Source organism: Jaculus jaculus, chromosome 5 (genome assembly GCF_020740685.1).
Source record: "Jaculus jaculus isolate mJacJac1 chromosome 5, mJacJac1.mat.Y.cur, whole genome shotgun sequence".
Lineage (NCBI taxonomy): Eukaryota > Metazoa > Chordata > Mammalia > Rodentia > Dipodidae > Jaculus > Jaculus jaculus.
This window is the reverse complement of record NC_059106.1, coordinates 61,416,275-61,436,490: the sequence shown is the minus strand read 5'-3', so window position 1 is coordinate 61,436,490 and position 20,216 is coordinate 61,416,275.

The window sequence follows — 20,216 nt, the reverse complement described above, 5'->3', positions numbered from 1 at the left end:
AAGTTTATAAACCAGTGAATGAAATTGAGAGTGTGCAAATAATTATTCAAAGTTATCCAATTATAGTTGTGCAAGGTAAGATGAGGAAATGCAAATAAACTCCTCAGAGGAGCTGTGAAAGTTTTCACTGGGGAAGGTCCTTCAGCTAAGACTTAAAGGACAAGTCATGAAGGAAGAGGATAATATATGCAGACCCTAAACAAGAAAGGAACTTAGCATAGGCAAAGAACTACATAAAATCAGACTCGGACCCATGGTAGCCCATATCTTTAATCACAGCACTCAGGAGACAGAGGTAGGAGGATCACTGTGAGTTCAAGGCCACCTTGAGACCACATAGAGAATTCAGATCAGCCTGGGCTAGAGCAAGACCCTACCTCAAAGAAAACACAGCAACAAAAAAAAATTGGAGTCGGGTGAGGTGGCACACACCTTTAATCCCAGCACTCAGGAGGCAGAGGTAGGAGTATCACCATGACTGCTAGGCTACCCTCAGACTACATAGTGAATTCTAGACCAAACTGGGCTAGAGTGAGACCCTACCTCAAAAAAAAATCTTGCCGGATGTGGTGGTGCACGCCTTTAATCCCAGCACTCGAGAAGCAGAGGTAGGAGGATCACCTTGAGTTCGAGGCCACCCTGAGACTACATAGTGAATTCCAGGTCAGTCTGAGCTAGAGTGAGATCCTACCTCGAAAAAAAAAAAAAAAGAATCTTGAGAAGTTTTTAAAATTTATTTTTTTGCTGGGCGTGACGAGATGGTTTAGTGTGTTAAGATGCTTGCCTGCAAAGCCGAAGGACCTAGGCTCTACTCCCCCGAACCCACATAAGCCAGATGGACAAGGGGGCACATGCGTCTGGAGTTCCTTTGCAATGGCTAGAGGCCCTGGTGTGCCCATTCTCTCTATCTCTCTCTGCCTCTTTGTGTGTCTCTCTAAAGTAAATAAGTAAATAAATAAATGTATAAAAATAAAATATTAAAATTTATTTTTTTGGCATGTGGCATGTGGGCATGTTCATCTGTGTGTGGGTACACATATGTATGTGCATGGGTGTGTGTCCACACGTGAGTTACATGCATGTGGAGGCCAAAGATCAACACCAGGTCTAGGTGTTTTCTTTATTACTCTCCACCTTTAAAAAAAAAAAATACTCATTTATTTATTTGGGAGAGGGAAAGAGGCAGAGAGAGAGAAAATGAGCAAGCCAGGGCCTCTAGCCACTGTAAATGAACTCCAGATGCATGTACCACCTTATGCATCTGGCTTTATGTGGGCAATGGAGAATCAAACCTGGGTCCTTTGGCTTTGCCTCTTCAGCCCTGTACTCCTTTTGTTGTTGTTTTGCTTTGGTTTGGTTTAGTTTAGTTTGGTTTGGTTTTGGTTTTTCAAGGAAGGGTCTTGATCTAGCTCAGGCTGACCTGGAACTTACTCCATAGTCAGGCTGGACGCAGACTTCAGCAGTCCTCCTACTTCTGCCTCTCAACTGCTGGGACTAGAGGTATGAGCCACCACACCCAGCTCTTTTTTTTTTTTTTTTTTTTTTTTTTGGTTTTTCGAGGTAGGGTCTCACTCTGGTCCAGGCTGACCTGGAATTAACTCTGTAGTCTCAGGGTGGCCTTGAACTCATGGCGATCCTCCTACCTCTGCCTCCCGAGTGCTGGGATTAAAGGCGTGCGCCACCACGCCCGGCTTTCTTTTTTTTTTAATGTGTGTATGTGTATGTACATGTATGTGTTTGTATATGTGTGGGGGCTAGAGGACAACCCTAGGTATTATCCTCAGGAATTTTTGTTGTTGTTTTGTTTTTCGAGGCAGGGTCTCACTCTAGCTCAGGCTGACCTGAAATTCACTATGTAGTCTCAGGGTAGCCTCGAACTCACAGCAATCTTCCTACCTCTGCCTGCAAGCAGCTTTAACCACTGACCAATCTCTCCAGCCCAGCAACACTTTTCATAAACTTTAACTTTAACCCTTGAACACAGTAATGGATCTTCTATCAAGGGGGAAATATAGATACCCAAAATTTTTAAATATTTTGTTTATTTATTGGAGACAGAGAGGCAGAACGGCAGATAAAAGAATGGGCATGCTAGGGCCTTCAGCCACTGCAACAAACTCCAGATGCATGCACCACCTTGCATATCTAGCTTATGTGAGTCCTAGAGAACTGAACCTGGGTCCTTAGGTTTCATATGCAAACACCTTAACTGGTAAACCATCTAGCCCAGGCTGACCTAGAACTCATTCTATAGCCTAGGCTCATCTCCAGCTCATGCCTACCTCAGCCTACCCAGTGCTAAAAACTTTTTTTTGTTTTAGACTGGAGAAAGATGGCTTAGATGTTAAGGTACTTACTTGCAAAACCAAAGGACCTAGGTTCAATTCCCCAGGACCCATGTAAGCCAGATTCACAAGGAGGCACACGCATTTTGAGTTTATTTACAGCAGCTTGAGGCCACGGCCTGCCCATTTTCTCTCTAACTCTTTCTCTTTTTTTTTTTGTTTTTCAAGGTAGAGTCTCACTCTGGCCCAGGCTGACCTGGAATTCACTATGCAGTCTCAGGGTGGCCTCGAACTCACCATGATCCTTCCTACCTCTGCCTCCCAAGTGCTGGGATTAAAGTCATGTGCCACCATGCCCAGCTGTCTCAATCTCTATCTTAAATAAATAAAAATAACATGTTAAAAGAGAAAGAGGCCAGGTGTTGTGGCACATTTTATTTATTTAAAAAGAGAGAGAGAGAAAATGGGTGCGCCAGGGCTTCCAGCCACTGCAAATGACTTCCAGGTATATGCATCACCTTGTGCATCTGGCTTACGTGGGTTGTGGAGATTCCAACCTGGGTCCTTTGGCTTTGCAGGCAAGCACCTTAACTGATAAGCCATTTCTCCAGCCCTGCTCCCTGTTTTTCAAGGTGAAGAGAGGACTGGGAAAATGACCCAGTGGTTAAAGGTGCTTGCTTGCAAGCCTGCCAGCCCTTAGAAGCTCATGGGCCAGCTGGCCTAGCAAATGCAGTGGTGAACAAGAAACTCTGTTTCAAGGTAAAAGGTGAGGACCTGCCACACATGTGCTTTAACACGCGTGTGTGTGTGCGCGCACACACACACATACACACACATCAGAAAAGCCAGGTGTGGTGATGTATGCCTTTAATCCTAGCACTGGGGAGGCAGAGGTGAGTTCGAGGCCACCCTGAGACTACATAATGAATTTCAGGTCACCCTGGGCCAGAGTGAGACCCTTCATCAAGAAAAAAACACATAAATAAATAAATATTATATATATAGAATATAAATAAATAAATATTATATAATATTATTTATATACACACACACACACACACACACACACATCAGAAACAATTAGAGGGCTGGAGAGATGGCTTAGCAGTAAAGACACTGCCTGTGAAGCCTAAGACTCAGGTTTGAGTTTTGATTCCTCAGTACCCCCATAAACCAGATGCACAAAGTGACGCATGTGTCTGGAGGTCCTGGTATGCCCATTCTCTCTCTCTTTCCTTCTTTCTTGCTTTTTTTTTTTTTTTTTTTTTTTTTTGGTTTTCCAAGGTAAGGTCTCACTCTAGCCCAGGCTGACCTGGAATTCACTCTGTAGTCTCAGGGTGACCTTGAACTCATGGTAATCCTCCTATCTCTACCTTCAGAGTGCTGGAATTAAAGGCATGCACCACCACACCCACCCCATTCTTTCTCTCTCTTTTCTTTTTGTGAAAAAAATACCTTATTTTTATTTATTTATTTGACAGAGAGAAAGGGAGAGAGATGGAGGGAGAGCATGGGCTTACCAGGACCTCCAGCTGCTGCAAATGGACTCCAGATGCATGCTCCACCTGTGCATCTGGCTTACATGGATCCTGGGTAATCAAACCTGGATTCTTTGACCTTGCAGGCAAATGTCTTAACCAGGAAGCCATCCCTCCAGCCCCCATTCTCTCTCTTCCTTTAAAAGATTTATTTATTGTTTGTTTGTTTGTTTGAGGTAGGGTCTCACTCTAGCTCAGGCTGACCTGGGATTCACTATGTAGCCTCAGGATGACCTCGAACTCTTGGTGGTCCTCCTACCTCTGCCTCCCAAGTGCTGGGATTAAAGGCATGTGCCACCATGTCTGTCTTCTTTTTTAAGATTTTTTTTTAATCTATTGGAGAAAGAGAGAGAGTGAGAATGGGCCTCTCACCACTGCAAACAAACTCCAGACGCATGCACCACCATGTGTATCTGGCTTACATGGGACCTGGAGAATCGAACCTGGGTCCTTAGGCTTTGCAGGTATGTGCCTTAACCACTAAGTCATCTCTCCAGGCATCCCCCCTCTTTATTTTCCTCTTTCTCTGTTTCTCTCTTTCCCTCTCACATGCACAAATAAATAAGTTAATAAATAAATAAATTATTTAAGAAAACACAAACAATTAGAAAGTACCAAAGAAGTGGAGGATATGCTTCACTGGCAGAAAAACTGCCTTTCATGTGCCAGGCCCCGAGTTCAGCTCCCTGTGCCACAATATTTAATCCACCAATTATTCAATTAAATACATAAATATCAAGGTTGGAGACATGGCTCAGAGGTTAAGGGGCTTGCCTGCAAAACTTAACAACCTGAGCTGGAGAGATGGCTTTGCTGTTAAGGGGCTTGCCTGCAAAGGACCCAGGTTTGATTCCCCAGGACCCATGTAAGCCAGATGCACAAGGGGGTGCATTTATCTGGAGTTTGTTTGCAGTGGGTGCAGGCCCTGGTATACCCCTTCTCTCTCTCTCTTTCAAATAAATAAGTTAATTAAAATTAAAAGAAAAACACCTAACAACCCAAATTCAGTTCCCCAGTACCCATGTAAAGCCAGATGTACAAAATTGCACATGCATCTGGACTTGATTTGCAGTGGCCAGAAGCCCTGGCACACCCATTTTCCTTTCTCTCTCTCTTTTTTTTTGGTTTTTCGAGGGAGGGTCTCACTTTGGTCCAGGATGACCTGAAATTAACTCTGTCATCTCAGGGTGGCCTTGAACTCATGGCAGTCCTCCTACCTCTGCCTCCCAAGTGCTGGGATTAAAGGCATGCGCCACCAGGCCCGGCTCTCTTGCTCTGTCTCTGTCTGCTTGAAAATGAATAAATAATTTTTTTTTAATTTTTTTTGGTTTATTTTTATTTATTTATTTGAGAGTGACAGAGAAAGAGGGAGAGAGAGAGAGAGAGAAGTGGGCACGCCAGGGCTTCCAGCCACTGTAGACGAATTCCAGATGCATGCGCCCCCTTGTGCATCTGGCTAATGTGGGTCCTGGGGAATCGAGCCTTGAACCGGGGTCCTTAGGCTTCACAGGCAAGCACTTAACTGCTAAGCCATCTCTCCAGCCCTGAATAAATAATTTAAAAATTTGCCAGTCGTGGTGATGCACACCTTTAATTCCAGCGCTCAGGGGGCAGAAGTAGGTCAATAGCCATGAGTCTGAGGACACCAATAAACAAACAAATTAGCTGTGCATATTGGCTCATGCCTTTAATTCCAGTACTTGGAAGGCTGAGGTAGGAGGGTAGCTGTTAGTCTGAGGCCAACTTGAGACTACATAGTTTAAATTCCAGGTCAGCCTGGGCTAGAGCGAGACCCTACCTCTAAAAAAAATAAAATAATAAAAATACATAAATATTTAAACCAAAAATGTGTGTTCAAACTGTTTATGATGATGTTTTACAAAGCCATGTGCTTTAATCCCTGGGTGATAGTCACAAAGACCTTAAACTAGAGTAAGTCAAGGTCAGAGAGACAGTTTTCAATTTACTCAAAAAGGCTAAGCAGAATTTGTCAATCAATGGAAAGGCTAACTGGAGTATCTCCAAAACATAGTAGATCTATTTTTGTTCCTGAAGCTGAGGAATACTTGTTTTTTCCTCAGTTCGCAAAGGCTTTATGTGACCATCAGTGTTGTGTAGAGTAAATTACATGTGCAACAACCAGCATATGGGGTTAGGCTCTGTACATGGAATGAAGACATTCTGCTTGGTGTGGTGGCACACGCCTTTAATGCCAGCACTGGGTAGATAGAGGTAGGAGGATCTCCATGAGTTCAAGGCCAGCCTGAGGCTACCCGGGTCAGCCTGGGCTAGAGCAAGACCCTAACTTAAAAAAAAAAAAAGAAAGATTGCTCTCAAATAAATAAAGAAAGAAAGAACAAAAAATATTAAAAAAAAAAAGTAAAAAAAAAAAAGAAAGAAAGAAAGAAAGAAGTAAAAGTGTTCTAACCACAGACCCTGGAGTTGATACAGGATTTGGGGCTTCAGGAGTGGTTTTCAATGTATGATCCCCAAGTTTTGGGCTCTGTCCCACCTTTTTAAAAAATATTTTACTTTTGGGCTGGAGAGATGGCTTAGCGGTTAAGCGCTTGCCTGTGAAGCCTAAGGACCCCGGTTCGAGGCTCGGTTCCCCAGGTCCCACATTAGCCAGATGCACAAGGGGGCGCACGCGTCTGGAGTTCATTTGCAGAGGCTGGAAGCCCTGGCGCGCCCATTCTCTCTCCCTCCCTCTATCTGTCTTTCTCTCTGTGTCTGTTGCTCTCAAATAAATAAATAAAAAAATTAAAATATAAAAAAAATTATTTTTATTTATTTATGTGACAGAAAGAGGGAAAGAAAGTGAGAGAATGGGCATGCCAAGGCCTCCAGCCACTGCAAATGAACTCCAGATGGGTGGCGCCCACTTGTGCATATGGCTAACATGGGTCCTGGAGAATTGAACCTAGGTCCTTTGGCTTTGCAGGCAAACAATGCCTTAACCGCTAAGTCATCCCTCCAGCCTACCGTTTTTTTTGTTTTTGTTTGTTTGTTTGTTTGTTTTGTGTTTTGTTTTTTAAGAAAGACAGAAAGAGGGCTGGAGAGATGGCTTAGCGGTTAAGCACTTGCCTGTGAAGCCTAAAGACCCTGGTTCAAGGCTCGACTCCCCAGAACCCACGATAGTCCCTTGCACAAGGGGGTGCACACATCTGGAGCTCCTTTGCAGTGGCTGGAGGCCCTGGCCCGCGCCCATTCTCTCTCTCTGCCTCTCTCTCTCTCTGTCACTCTCAAATAAATAAATAAAAATAACAAAAAAAAAATTAAAAGAAAGAAAGAGATAGAGACTGAGAAAGAATTGGTGCACCATGGCCTCATCCACTGAAAGCACATTCCATCCAGATTCTTGTGCCACCCACCCAGTGGGCATGCGCAACCTTGTACTTACCTTTAGGCTTCTGGCTCATGTGGGATCTGGAGAGTCAAAAATGGGTCCTTAGGCTTCACAGGAAAGGTGCTTAACCACTAAACTACCTATCTAGCCCCTTTCTTACCTTTTTCTTTTTCTTTTTCTTTCTTTCTGTCTTTTTTTTTTTTTTTTTTTTTTGGTTTTCAAGGTAGGGTTTCACTCTAGCCCAAGCTGACCTGGAATTCACTATGCAGTCGCAGGGTGGCCTCAAACTCACCATGATCCTTCCTACCTCTGCTTCCCAAATGCTGGGATTAAAGGCGTGTTCCACCATGCCCAGCTTCCTATCCTACCTTTAGCAAGGAATTGACAAAGATTAACTCAAGAAGGATAAATTATGAATTATTAAGTTTACTGAAGGGGGAAATCCCAAATTGTGGGTTCTATTTAAGGGAAAAATCACAAATTGTGGGGTTTAGGAAATATGCTGTCATGTAGAAACATTGCATCGTTTGTAAGGCTCATTTAAGAGAAATTGAATTTTGGGGGAAAACTGAAGTAGAGCCACAAGCATGTGGGCTTAAGGGAAACTGAGGCTTTTAAAGAGATTACAGCAAAACTGCTGGCAGTGGAAAGTAGAATCTAGGAGCTTATGTAAGGAAACTTGGGGAGAACCCACACATGGTAGATTCTGAAACCAGGAAAATCATGCATATAATCAAAGAGAGAAGTTACCTCAAACTAGAAAGCAGAAAGACCATCCAAACCAAAAAACAGCTTTATGTTCTTTCCCGCGGCCCCGACTCATGTGTATCCCTGTGTCCCTAACAGAAGAGAGGCAGGCAAGCCTAACACAGAAACAGCTGAGGGTTGTTGAGCACAGGGCTCAACCGGAAGAAAACAGGAGCCTTTATAGGCAAGGGGAAGATGTAATTGGTTGGTTGGTAGATTGAGGGTGGATCCCTGGGCGAGCCCATCCAACAGCTGTCTGTATAGGTAGCATGCGATACTGACCAGTAAGAGGCGCTGTAGATCATTCTCCATCAGCCACAAGTTCTTTATTGTATTTTATTATTTTATTTTTATTAACAACTTCCATAATTGTAGACAATAACCCATGGTAATTCTGTCCCTCCTCCCACTTTCCTTTTGAAACTCCACTCTCCATCATACCCCTCCCCCCTCTCAGTCTCTTTTATTTTGATGCCATTGTGTTTTCCTCCTCTTATGATGGTCTTGGGTAGGTAGTGTCAGGCACTGTGAGGTCATGGATACCTAGGCCATTTTGTGTCTGGAGGGAGCACGTTGTAAGGAGTCCTGTACTTCCTTTGACCTTCTTTCCACCACCTCTTTCACAATGGACCCTGAGCCATGGAAGTTGTGATAGAGATATTTCAGTGCTGAGCACTCCTCTGTCACTTCTCAGCACCATGGTGCCTTCTGAGTCATCCCAAGGTCACTGCCATCTGAAAAGAGAAGCTTCTCTAACCAAAAGTGAGAGTAGTACTAATATATGGTATGAACCTTAAGAGAAGTGCTCACCGGGCAGTTTGGTGAACATAGTATATACATTTAGTCAGACACCAGCAGAATTAAAAAATATATTTTTATTCATTTGTTTGCAAATGGAGAGAGATGGAAGAGAGATAGAATGGGCACACCAGGGCCTCTAGCCACTGCAAATGGCCTCCAGATTCATGTGCCACCTTGTGCATCTAGCCTTATGTGGGTACTGAGGAATTGAACTCTAGTCCTTAGGTTTTTTTTAGGCAAGTGCCTTAACCAATGTACCATTTCTCCAGCCCATGAGTTCCATTTTTGTGGTGGTATCTCATGGTTCTCAATCCCTAGCTGAAATTGTCTAAAAATGCTAGCTTTCTCCTATCCTCTTTCAGAATCAGTATCATCTTTCAAATAGCCATGACAAAGTAAAAAATCAGTGTGTGCGTTACACATGGACACTCTGGGTTTTGAAATCCTTCAACAGTATCCTCCTTCCATTATTCCCTTCCCTCATTCCCTCTCCATCATCTGAAAATGGTGTATGAGACTTCTGCTCGTCACAGATGGCAAAATCTGATTGGCTACTACTGCTTTCTGAAATCCCAGCTATACTGCATCTCAGTCTAGATACTGCCTGTGGCTTTGTGACTATGACTATGTAAGTATAGTCTACCTCAATATACATAAATTTGAATTTGAATAAAATAATTTAGCCAGGTGTGGTGGCGCACATACGTGCTTGCATTCACACACATGAACATGTGCCACACAAAAATAGCTCCTTTTTTTCTGGAGGGGGGGTTGGAGGTAGGGTCTTGCTCTAAGCCAGGCTGACCTGGAATTCACTACCTACTCTGAGGGTGGCCTTGAGCTCACAGCGATCCTCCTACATCTGCCTCCTGAGTGCTGGGATTAAAGGCATGTTCCATTATGCCCAGCTAATAAATACATTTTAAAATTTATTTATTTACTTATTTAAAACAGAGAGAGGGAGAGAGAGAGAGAGAGAGAGAGAAAGAGAGAGAGAATGAGCATGCCAGGGCCTCTAGCCACTGCAAAGGAACTCCAGAAACATGTGCCACCACGTGCATCTGGCTTATGTGGATACTGGGGAATCGAACCTGGGTCCTTTTGCTTTGCAGGCAAGTGCCTTAGCCACTAAGCCATCTCTCCATCCCATAAATACATTTGAAAAAAAAAAAAAAGCTGGGCATGGTGATGCATGCCTTTAATCCCAGCACTCAAGAGGCAGAGGTAGGAGGATCACTATGAGTTCAAAGCCACTCTGAGACTATATAGTGAATTCCAGGTCAGCCTGGGCCAAAGTGAGACCCTACCTTGAAAAATTAAAAATAAATTAATAAATAAATAATTTTTTAAGAGCCTTTAGTCCCAACACTGGGGACACTGAGGAAGGAGGATTGCTATAAGGTTAAAGCCAACCTGTGGCTACAGAATGGGTTCCTGGTCAATCTAGGCTAGAGTTAGACCATACCTCTATCCATATCCTCTATCCAAAAGGGAGAAGAATGCATTTTTAGAATAGAGTATAACCATGCCTGTTCCTTCATTGTAAAATGAGGTAAATAATACTATTGCATTGGAATTGTTGCCAATATCAAGTGGATTAACATAAGTACTTAGCACAATGTTTGGTATGTATTTACCCTTCAGTGAGCATTGGCTACTATTATTTTTTCTTTCAAGGTATTATCTCCCTCTACCCCAGGGTGACCTGGAATTCACTATGTAGTCTCAGGGTGGCCTAGAACTCACAGTGCTGGGACTAAAGGTTAGTATTTTTGTTGTTATTGTTTTGTTTTTCAAGGTAGGGTCTCGCTCTAGCCCAGGCTGACCTGGATTTCACTCTGTAGTCTCAGGTTGGCCTTGAACTCACAGCAATCCTCCTACCTCTGCCTCCCAAGTGCTGGGATTAAAGGTGTGTGCCACCACACTCAGCTAGTTTTCTTATACATGCATCAAATATGTATTAAGCTCCTAAACCAGACATGATGGCACAGGTCCCTCATCCCAAGATTTGGGAGGTAGATGCAAGATGACTGGGAGCTCAAGGCCATCCATCCGCTATGCTACAAAAGGGAGTTCCAGACCTGGACTCCTTGAGACACCACCTGGGCTGAGGATATGGCTCAGTTGGTAGAACACTCACCTGGCATGCATGAGGTCCAGGATTCAATCCCCAGTAGTGGGCAGGGTTGGAGGGTGGGCGACAGGTTCTACTATGCTCAGCAACTGTTTCAGGGATGGCAGTGATTGCAAGACAGAATTTTTTGTTGTTGTTGTTTTTGTTTTTGAGGCAGGGTCTTGTTTTCTAGCCCAGGCTGACCTAGAATTCACTATGTAGTCTCAGGGTGGCCTTGAACTCACAGCAATCCACTTACCACCGCCTCCTGAGTATTAGGATTAAAGGCGTGTGCCACCACGACCGGCTGAAATATTCTTGCCCTCACAGAGCCTCTATTGTAGAAGAAAGTACATGTGGGATGATGTAAAGGGGAGAATGTAAAATGTCCCTCACAGGTTCATTGGACTGTCATTCCATACTTGATTCCCTGCAGGTACGGCCTCAGGGAGGTAGAGCCTTGCTGGAGGAGGTGTGTCACTGGGGGTGGACCTTGATACTTACTAGCCATTAGCCCGGTACTCCAAGCCTAGTACTTTTAAGACCACCCAGATATGTGACAAAATGTAAGTCAGATCCCTACTTTACTTGTGCTATTCTTTCCCCACCATGATGAAACTTCCCCTCAAAACTGTAAGGTGCTCGCCTTTGATCCCAGAACTCCAGAGGCTAAGGTAGGAGGATCACTGTGAATTCAAGACCAGCTGGAGACAACATAATGAATAGTGAATTCTAGGTCAGCCTGGGCTAGAGCAAAACCCTACCTAAAAAAAAAAAAAAAAAAAAAAGCCCACAAGGACTACTGGAAAGATTGCTTAGTGGTTAAAGGCATTTGCCTGTGAAGCCTAAAGACCTATGTTCGGGAATTAATCTGAAATGTACAAACCCTAGATTTGCTACAAAGTGAGAAGTTATTTTATTTTTGTTTTTATTTTGTTTGATTTTTGAGGTAGCATTTCACTCTAGCTCAGGCTGACCTGGAATTCACTTTGTAGTTTCAGGGTGACCTCATGGCGATCCTCCTACCTCTGCCTCCCTAGTGCTGGGATTAAAGGCATGAGCCGCCATGCCTTTTTTTTTTAATTTTGGAAATTCTGCAGAAATTAGAACTCTTAACCATGGTTTGAACTAAAAGGGAGAAGTGGGGAGGGGAGGGGGGGGATTGTCCGGCATGCTTGTATGTATATTTCAGAACCTTTTTTAAATTTTTTTTTAATTTTTATTTATTCATTTGAGAGAAAGAGGTAGAGAGAAAGAGAGAGAGAGAATGAGAGCAGGGCCTCCAGCCACTGCAAACGAGCTACAGATGCATCTGGCTTACATGGGTCCTGGGGAATCGAGCCTTTGACCAGGGTCCTTAGGCTTCACAAGCAAGCACGTAACCACTAAACCATCTCTCCAGCCCCTCAGAACCTTTTTTTAATGTAAAGGCTGTACATTTCTGGGAAGTTCTGAATTTCTTTTGTTTCTTTTTCCTTCAAGCATTTTGCAGTGAGTTTCTCTTATATGTAGCAAACAATTTGAAAGAATACAAAAGTATGTGAAGTTCATTCAAAACTACAGTATAGTGCTGGAACAGTACACTAAAGACTTTGATAAGGGCTGGAGAGATGGCTTAGCGGTTAAGCGCTTGCCTGTGAAGCCTAAGGACCCCGGTTCGAGGCTCGGTTCCCCAGGTCCCACGTTAGCCAGATGCACAAGGGGGCGCACATGTCTGGAGTTCGTTTGCAGAGGCTGGAAGCCCTGGCGCACCCATTCTCTCTCTCCCCCTCTATCTGTCTTTCTCTCTGTGTCTGTCGCTCTCAAATAAATAAATAAGTAAAAATAAAAATAAAAAGACTTTGATAAAAAGAAACAATAACGAAAGGCCTCCATTTTAAATGTCATTCATATATACCTTGTGGATGAGAGCTATATATACTTTTACACACTTTTTTAGAGGAATAAATTATTGAATTACTGGAAAAAAGCCCTATGTTTGATCTCTCTCCAGATCCCAGGTAAGCCAAACTCACAAAGGTGATGCAAGCATAACGTTGCACATGTGTACTAGGTGGCAAAAGTGTCTGGAGTTTGATTTCAGTGGCTGACGCCCTGGTGTGCTAATTCTCTCTCTCACTCTCTCTCTCTCTCTCTCTGGCTCCCTCTAAAAAGATAATAAAATAAAATAAATAGGGCTGGAGAGATGGCTTAGCGGTTAAGCGCTAAAATAAAAATAAAAAAGGGCTGGAGACATGGCATAGTAGTTAAGGCATTTGCCTGTGAAGCCTAAGGACCCAGGTTCAATTCCCCAGTACCCACGTAAACCTGATGCACAAAGAGGTGAATGCTTCTGGAGTTTGTAGTGGCTGGAGGCCCCACCATTCCCATTCTCTCTACTCTCCCTTCTCTCTCTCAAATATATATATATATTAATGAGAGAGAGAATGGGCATGCCAAGGCCTCTAGCCACTGCAAGTGAACTCCAGACACATGCGCCACCTTCTGCGCATGTGTAACCTGCATGTTTGCATCACCTTGTGCATTTGGCTTACATGGGACCTGGATAGGTGAACATGATCCTTAGGCTTTGCAGGCAAGCGCCTTAACTTCTAAGCCATCTCTCCCACTCAGTACAAATATTTTTAAAAATTCTTGCCAGGCATTATGGAGCACACTTTTAATTCCAGCACTTGGGAGGCACAGGTAGGAGGATTGCCGTGAGTTAGAGGTCACCCTGAGACTACAGAGTGAATTCCAGGTCAGCCTAAGCTAGAGACCCCCACCTCGGAAAAACCTATAAAGCTGAACTAAACTAAACCCTTTCCTCCTCCATAAACTTCTGGTCAGATGTTTTGTCCCAGCAAGGAGAAGGTAACTGCTACAAATAAATAAAATGGAGAAAAACAAGGTAGAATAAAATGGGGAGCACAGTGCAAGAAGGAAGTTGTCCTTTTTATAGGGTGAGTGGTTAGGAAGGCCCCATCTGATAAGGTTACATGTGAATAGACTTAAATGAAGTGAGGAAGTAAGCTTGGCAGTTATCTGTGGGATGGATGACCTAAGAGATTACTGAATTAAAAAAAAAATAGTAATATGATGTAGAATGGAATTTCAAAGGGGAAAGTGTCAGGGGGGAGGGAGGGAATTACCATGGGATATATATATTTTTTAATTTATTTGAGAGCAACAGACACAGAGAGAAAGACAGATAGAGGGAGAAAGAGAATGGGCGCGCCAGGGCTTCCAGCCTCCGCAAACGAACTCCAGACGCGTGCGCCCCCTTGTGCATCTGGCTAACGTGGGACCTGGGGAACCGAGCCTCGAACCGGGGTCCTTAGGCTTCACAGGCAAGCGCTTAACCGCTAAGCCATCTCTCCAGCCCCCATGGGATATTTTTTTATAACCATGGAAAATGTTAATAAAAATTTAAAAATAAAAAAGAAAATACTCAGGGCTGAGCATGGTAGCACATGCCTTTAATCCCAGCACTCAGAGGCAAAAGGAGGAGGTTCATCATGAGTTCAAGGCCACCCTAAGACTACATAGTTGGCCAGGTCTGAGAAGAAGTCAGTGGCAATCAAGTGTCCCAGGAGATAATACGGACTCACTGCTGTCAGACCTTTTGGTTGTTGACTCCCTCTGCATCTATCCCCTCTCCCGTCCCAGGTAGAGCCTCACTGTAGCCCAGGTTGACTTGGAACTCCCTATATAGTTCCAGGCTGGCCTTGATCACCATGACCTTCCTACCTCTGCCTCCTGAGTGCTAGAATTAAAGGTAAGTGCCACCACGCCCAGCTAAAATTTTTAATTATGTATTTATTTGAAAGCACAGAGAGATAGAGAGGGGAGAGAAGAGAAAAGGAAAAACAAGGGGGGGCCTGAAGAGATGGCTTAGCAGCTAAGGCACATTGCCTTCGAAGCCTAAGGACCCAGTTTTGATTCTCCAGGTCCCAAGTAAGACAGATGCACAAGGTGGTACATGTGCATGCCAGGGCCTCCAGCCACTGCAAACAAAGTCCAGATGCATGTGCCAACCTGTGCATCTGGCTTACGTGGGTCCTGGGGAATCAAGCCTCAAACCAGGGTCCTTAGGCTTCACAGGCTAGGCTTAACCACTAAGCCATCTCTCCAGCCCATGTAATTTTTTTTTTTTTATGCGAGACAGAGAATTGGAGTGCCAGGGCCTCCAGCCACTGCAGTCCAATCAAACTCCAGATGTATGTGCCACCTTGTATGCATGTGAAAACTTGCAAACTTGTGTCACCTTGTGTATCTGGCTTATGTGGGATCTAGAGAGTCAAATGTATCCTTATGCTTTGCAGGCAAGTACCTTAACTGCTAAGCCATTTCTCTAGACCTCACTCATTTTTTAAAAAACGTTCACACGGGCTGGAGAGATGGCTTAGCAGTTAAGCGCTTGCCTGTGAAGCCTAAGGACCCCGGTTCCAGGCTCGGTTCCCCAGGTCCCACGTTAGCCAGATGCACAAGGGGGCGCACGCGTCTGGAGTTCGTTTGCAGAGGCTGGAAGCCCTGGCGTGCCCATTCTCTCTCTCCCTCTATCTGTCTTTCTCTCTGTGCCTGTCGCTCTCAAATAAATAAATAAATAATTTTTTTTAAAAAAGGAAAAGGAATAATTTAAGACTACCTTTGCATGCTTAGATTTAAAAAAAAAAGAAAAAAGTGGCATAAGCATCTGGCATTTGTAATAGCAAGAGGTCTGTGAACGTTTGTTGTTTTTTTTTAAATAAACTTTCATGTTTGTGGGCAGTTGATTTTTTTTAATTTTATTTATTTATTTATTTGGAGCGACAGACACAGAGAGAAAGACAGATAGAGGGAGAGAGAGAGAATGGACGCGCCAGGGCTTCCAGCCTCTGCAAACGAACTCCAGACGCGTGCGCCCCCTTGTGCATCTGGCTAACGTGGGACCTGGGGAACCGAGCCTCGAACCGGGGTCCTTAGGCTTCACAGGCAAGCGCTTAACCGCTAAGCCATCTCTCCAGCCCCACTTTTTTTTTCTTTATATCCCATGCTTTTATAAAGTTTTTATTTATGAGAGAGATACAGACAGAAAGAGAGAGAATGGGCACTCCAGTCACTGCAAACAAACTCCAGACTCATGTGACACCTAACAGCTTGCTGTGTGGGTATTGGGAATTGAACCTGGGTCCTTAGCCTTTGAAGGTAAGTGCTTTAACTACTAAGGCATCTCTCTAGCCCTTTTTTTTTTTTTTTTTAACAAGGTAGGATCTCACTCTGGTCTAGGCTGACCTGGAATTCACTATGGAGTTTCAGGGTGGCCAGTTGTTGTTTTTGAGGTAGAGTCATTCTAGTCCAGGCTGATCTGGAATTGACTCTGTAGTTTCAGTGTGGTCTTGAACAAAAGTGTTTTTAGCAATGCGTGGTGGAGCACACCGTTAATCCCAGCACTCAGGAGGCAGAGGTAGGAGGATCAACTTTAGTTCAAGGCCACCCTGAGGCTCCATAGTGAATTCCAGGTCAGCCTAGACCAGAGTGAGACCCTACCTCGGAAAAAAAAAAAGGAAAAATGAAAAAAACATGCGCCACTACACCTGGCTACTTGTGCCACTTTTTTGCATATACATTATTTGGATGGCTTGGGAATTGAACCATGGGCAGACAGGCTTTGCAAGCAGATGCCTTTAACCTCTGGGCCATCGCCCCAACCCACCCATTGTTTATTCTTGTTCTCATATTAGAAAGAGTTACATATAGCATGTCCCAAGCCATGAGAGCTGGTACAGAACTAGAAACTGGAGATGTGTGAGAACCCAGAGGCAATTTCACAGGGCAGAGTATGGACCCTGTTATGTTGAGAGGCTCACAAGTAATAATAGAAATTTCAGGTCATTGTTTAGAAGTGGGAATCCTACTCAGCTTAAGTAATTTATCCAGAAATTTAGGTGTGTCTTACTGTAAAGAATCAAGCAGCTGTAAACAATAGGATTTTAAAGTCTATTTGTTCTGGGGAACTTACCTGTAACCACTGAACAAGCAGGTCACCAAGGTGTTTCAAGCCAGGCTTGTTGGCGCAGACTTGTAAACACAGTTATTAAATTGAAGGAGGGGGCTGGAGAGATGGCTTAGCAGTTAAGCACTTGCCTGTGAAGCCTAAGGATCCCGGTTTGAGGCTCGGTTCCCCAGGTCCCACGTTAGCCAGATGCACAAGGGGGCGCTCACATTTGGAGTTCGTTTGCAGAGGCTGGAAGCCCTGGCGCGCCCATTCTCTCTCTCTCCCTCTATCTGTCTTTCTCTCTGTGTCTCTCGCTCTCAAATAAAATAAATAAAAAAATTTAAAAAAAAACATTTAAATTGAAGGAGGATCACAAAACCTGGATTACAGAGTGAGTTCAAGACCACCCTAGACAACGTCATGAGACACTGACTCCAAGTTAAAGAGGTCTGGAGGTATAGCTCAGTGGTAGAGAGGTTGCCCAGCATGTGCCAGGCCCAAGGTTCAATCCCAAACATTGTACTAAGAAAAAAAAAAGACAGGGCTGGGGAGATGGCTTAACTGTTACGGTGCTTGTCTGTGAAGTGTAAGGATGCAGGTTCAATTACACAGTACCCACTTAAGCCAGATGCACATGGTGGCACATTTCTGCAGTTAGTTTGCAGTGGCCAGAAGCCCCAACATGCCCATTCTATCTGCCTCTCCCTCAAATACATAAGTAAATAAATATTTTTTTAAGTAGAAAATGATGTTTTAATTCAGGTGACTGATGGTGCTAGAAAGACTATTCCAGCTAATGAAGTTGGCAGAGTATGAACACATGCTCGTGGGTTTTTTTTGTTGTTGTTTGTTTGTTTTCAGGTAGGGTCTCATTCTAGCCTAGGCTGACCTGGAACTTGTAGCTCCAGACTGGCCTCAAAGTCCCAGGGATCCTCTACCTCAGCCTCTAGTGCTGGGATTGAAAGTGTGCACCACTGGGCCGGGCGTGGTGGTGCACGCCTTTAATCCCAGCACTCGGGAGGCAGAGGTAGGAGGATTGCCATGAGTTCGAGGCCACCCTGAGACTCCATAGTGAATTCCAGGTCAGCCTGGACTAGAAGGGGACCCTATCTTGAAAAAAAAAAAAAAAAAAGTGTGCACCACCATGCTGGTCACTGCATCAGTTTCTGGACTAATGCAGAGTTAGTAACATGGCAGAATTTGGAACCCAAACTATGGAAGGATGGCATAGGAATGTGGATAGGAAGATATGAAAATAGAACCTTCAAATTGCATAACTCAGAGCTAAAAAAGCTGTTTCAGGATTGAGAAAGAGATCTGAAAAGGATTCAGAATTAAGAACAGAAAGAGGGCTGGAGAGATGGCTTAGCAGTTAAGCACGTGCCTGTGAAGCCTAAAGACCCCGGTTTGAGGCTCGATTCCCCAGTACCCACGTTAGCCAGATGCACAAGGGGGCGCACACGTTTGTTTGCAGTGGCTGTTGGCTCTGGAGTGCCCATTCTGTCTGTCACTCTTAAAAATAAAAAAAATTAAAAAAAAAAAAAAAAGAACAGAAAGAAAGCTGGGCGTGGTGGTGCACGCCTTCAATCCCAGCACTTGGGAGGCAGAGGTAAGAGGATCATCATGAGTTTGAGGCCACCCTGAAACTACATAGTGAATTCAGGCCTGGGCTAGAGTGAGACTGAGACCCTACTTCAGGAAAAAAAAAAAAAAGCCAGGCAGAACCTGGAGTGTCTCTAACTATATTGACTGCTTTTTCTTTTTAATTTTTAAAATTTGAGACACAGAGAAAGGGGAAGAGAAAGCCGGGCATGATGGCATACGCCTTTAATCCCAGCACTCAGGAGGCAGAAGTAGGAGGATTGCCATGAGTTCAAGGCCACCCTGAGACTTCATAGTGAATTCCGGGTCAGCCTGGGCTAGAGTGAGACCCTACCTCGAAAAAAAAAGAAAGAAAGAAAGAAAGGGGGAGAGAGAATGGGCATGCCAGGGCCTCTATACACTGCAAACAAATTTCAGATGCATGTACCACCCTGTGCTTACGTGGGACCTGCAGAATCAAACCTGGGTCTTTAAGCTTTGCAGACAAGCACCTTAACTGCTAAGCCATCTCTCTAGCCCTTGGCTGGGTTTTGTTGGTTTGAAACAAGGTCTGGTCTGGCTCCTAAGTGCTTGGATTACAGATGTATGCCACTGGCTTCCCTTTGTTGTTACATAAACACATTATAGACTACACCAGAATATCCAACTGAAGATTGAGTTTGTGTGTGCACACATGCATGTGTACACTACAGACTGAACCCAGGGCCTTGTACAAGTTAGGCAAACCCTCTATACTGAACTACACCTCTAGCACTACACCAGTGAAAAATTATTCCAGGTGTACAGGGACTGCTCGGCCCCAGGGAAGTTCTCCTTACCTGTTAGAAAACTGTCTGAAAGTGCAGGAGTTAGTGCATCTGGCTAACGTGGGTCCTGGGGAATCGAACCTGGGTCCTTTGGTTTTTCAAGCAAATGCCTTAACCGCTAAGTCATCCCTCCAGCCCAGATGGGTGTCTTTTTGTCTGGGAGGACTATTTCCTCAGTATTTTCCAAGGTAAGTCACCACTTTCATTTTCAGAATTCAACTTTTTTTCTTTGTCCTTTTCACCTCCTAGATAGTACTAAATCCAGGATCAGTTACTAGTAATGCCATAGTTCATTTCATGATTGACTTGTCATCTATAATCAGTACTTCATATGCACCTTCAGTGCTTTTTGTGATATGGAGTAAAAAGCCACCACTAAAGGGAGTCAGAATCATCTGAATGGAATCTTTTTGAGACAGGGTCTCTGTCATGTAGCCCAGGCTGGCCTGAGACTTGCTATGGAGCTGAGGATGACCTTAAATTCCTGGTCTTCTGCTTCCACCACTGAAGGGCTATGATTACATGCATGCAATCTCCATACATACCCAGGCTCAGAAGTGAATGTTAATTTCCAAGGTATTTAAATTAATATTAGTTTCCCCTCCTCCTGTCACTGGGTGGGGGGATGTACTGTGAAGTGGCTTTCAATCTTTTTTTGTTTTTTTCGAGGTAAGGTCTCACTCTAGCCCAGGCTGACCTAGAATTCACTATGTATTCTCAGGGTGGCCTTGAACTCATGGTGATCCTCCTACCTCGGCCTCCCAAGTGCTGGGATTAAAGGCATGCACCATCATGTCCACCTCTGGCTTTGAATCTTGAATATGTATGCCTACTCTTCAGGAGGACTACTTGGGACTGGGCATATAGCTCAGTAGTGGGGCACTTCAACCATGCATGAGGCTGAGTTCCATCCCTGCACTGAAGAAATTTTTTTGAAAAAGTAACAAAAAGCAGAATGAGGGCTGGAGAGATTTCTCAGCAGTTAAAGGTGCTTCCTTGCAAAGCCTGCAGGTCTGGGTTCA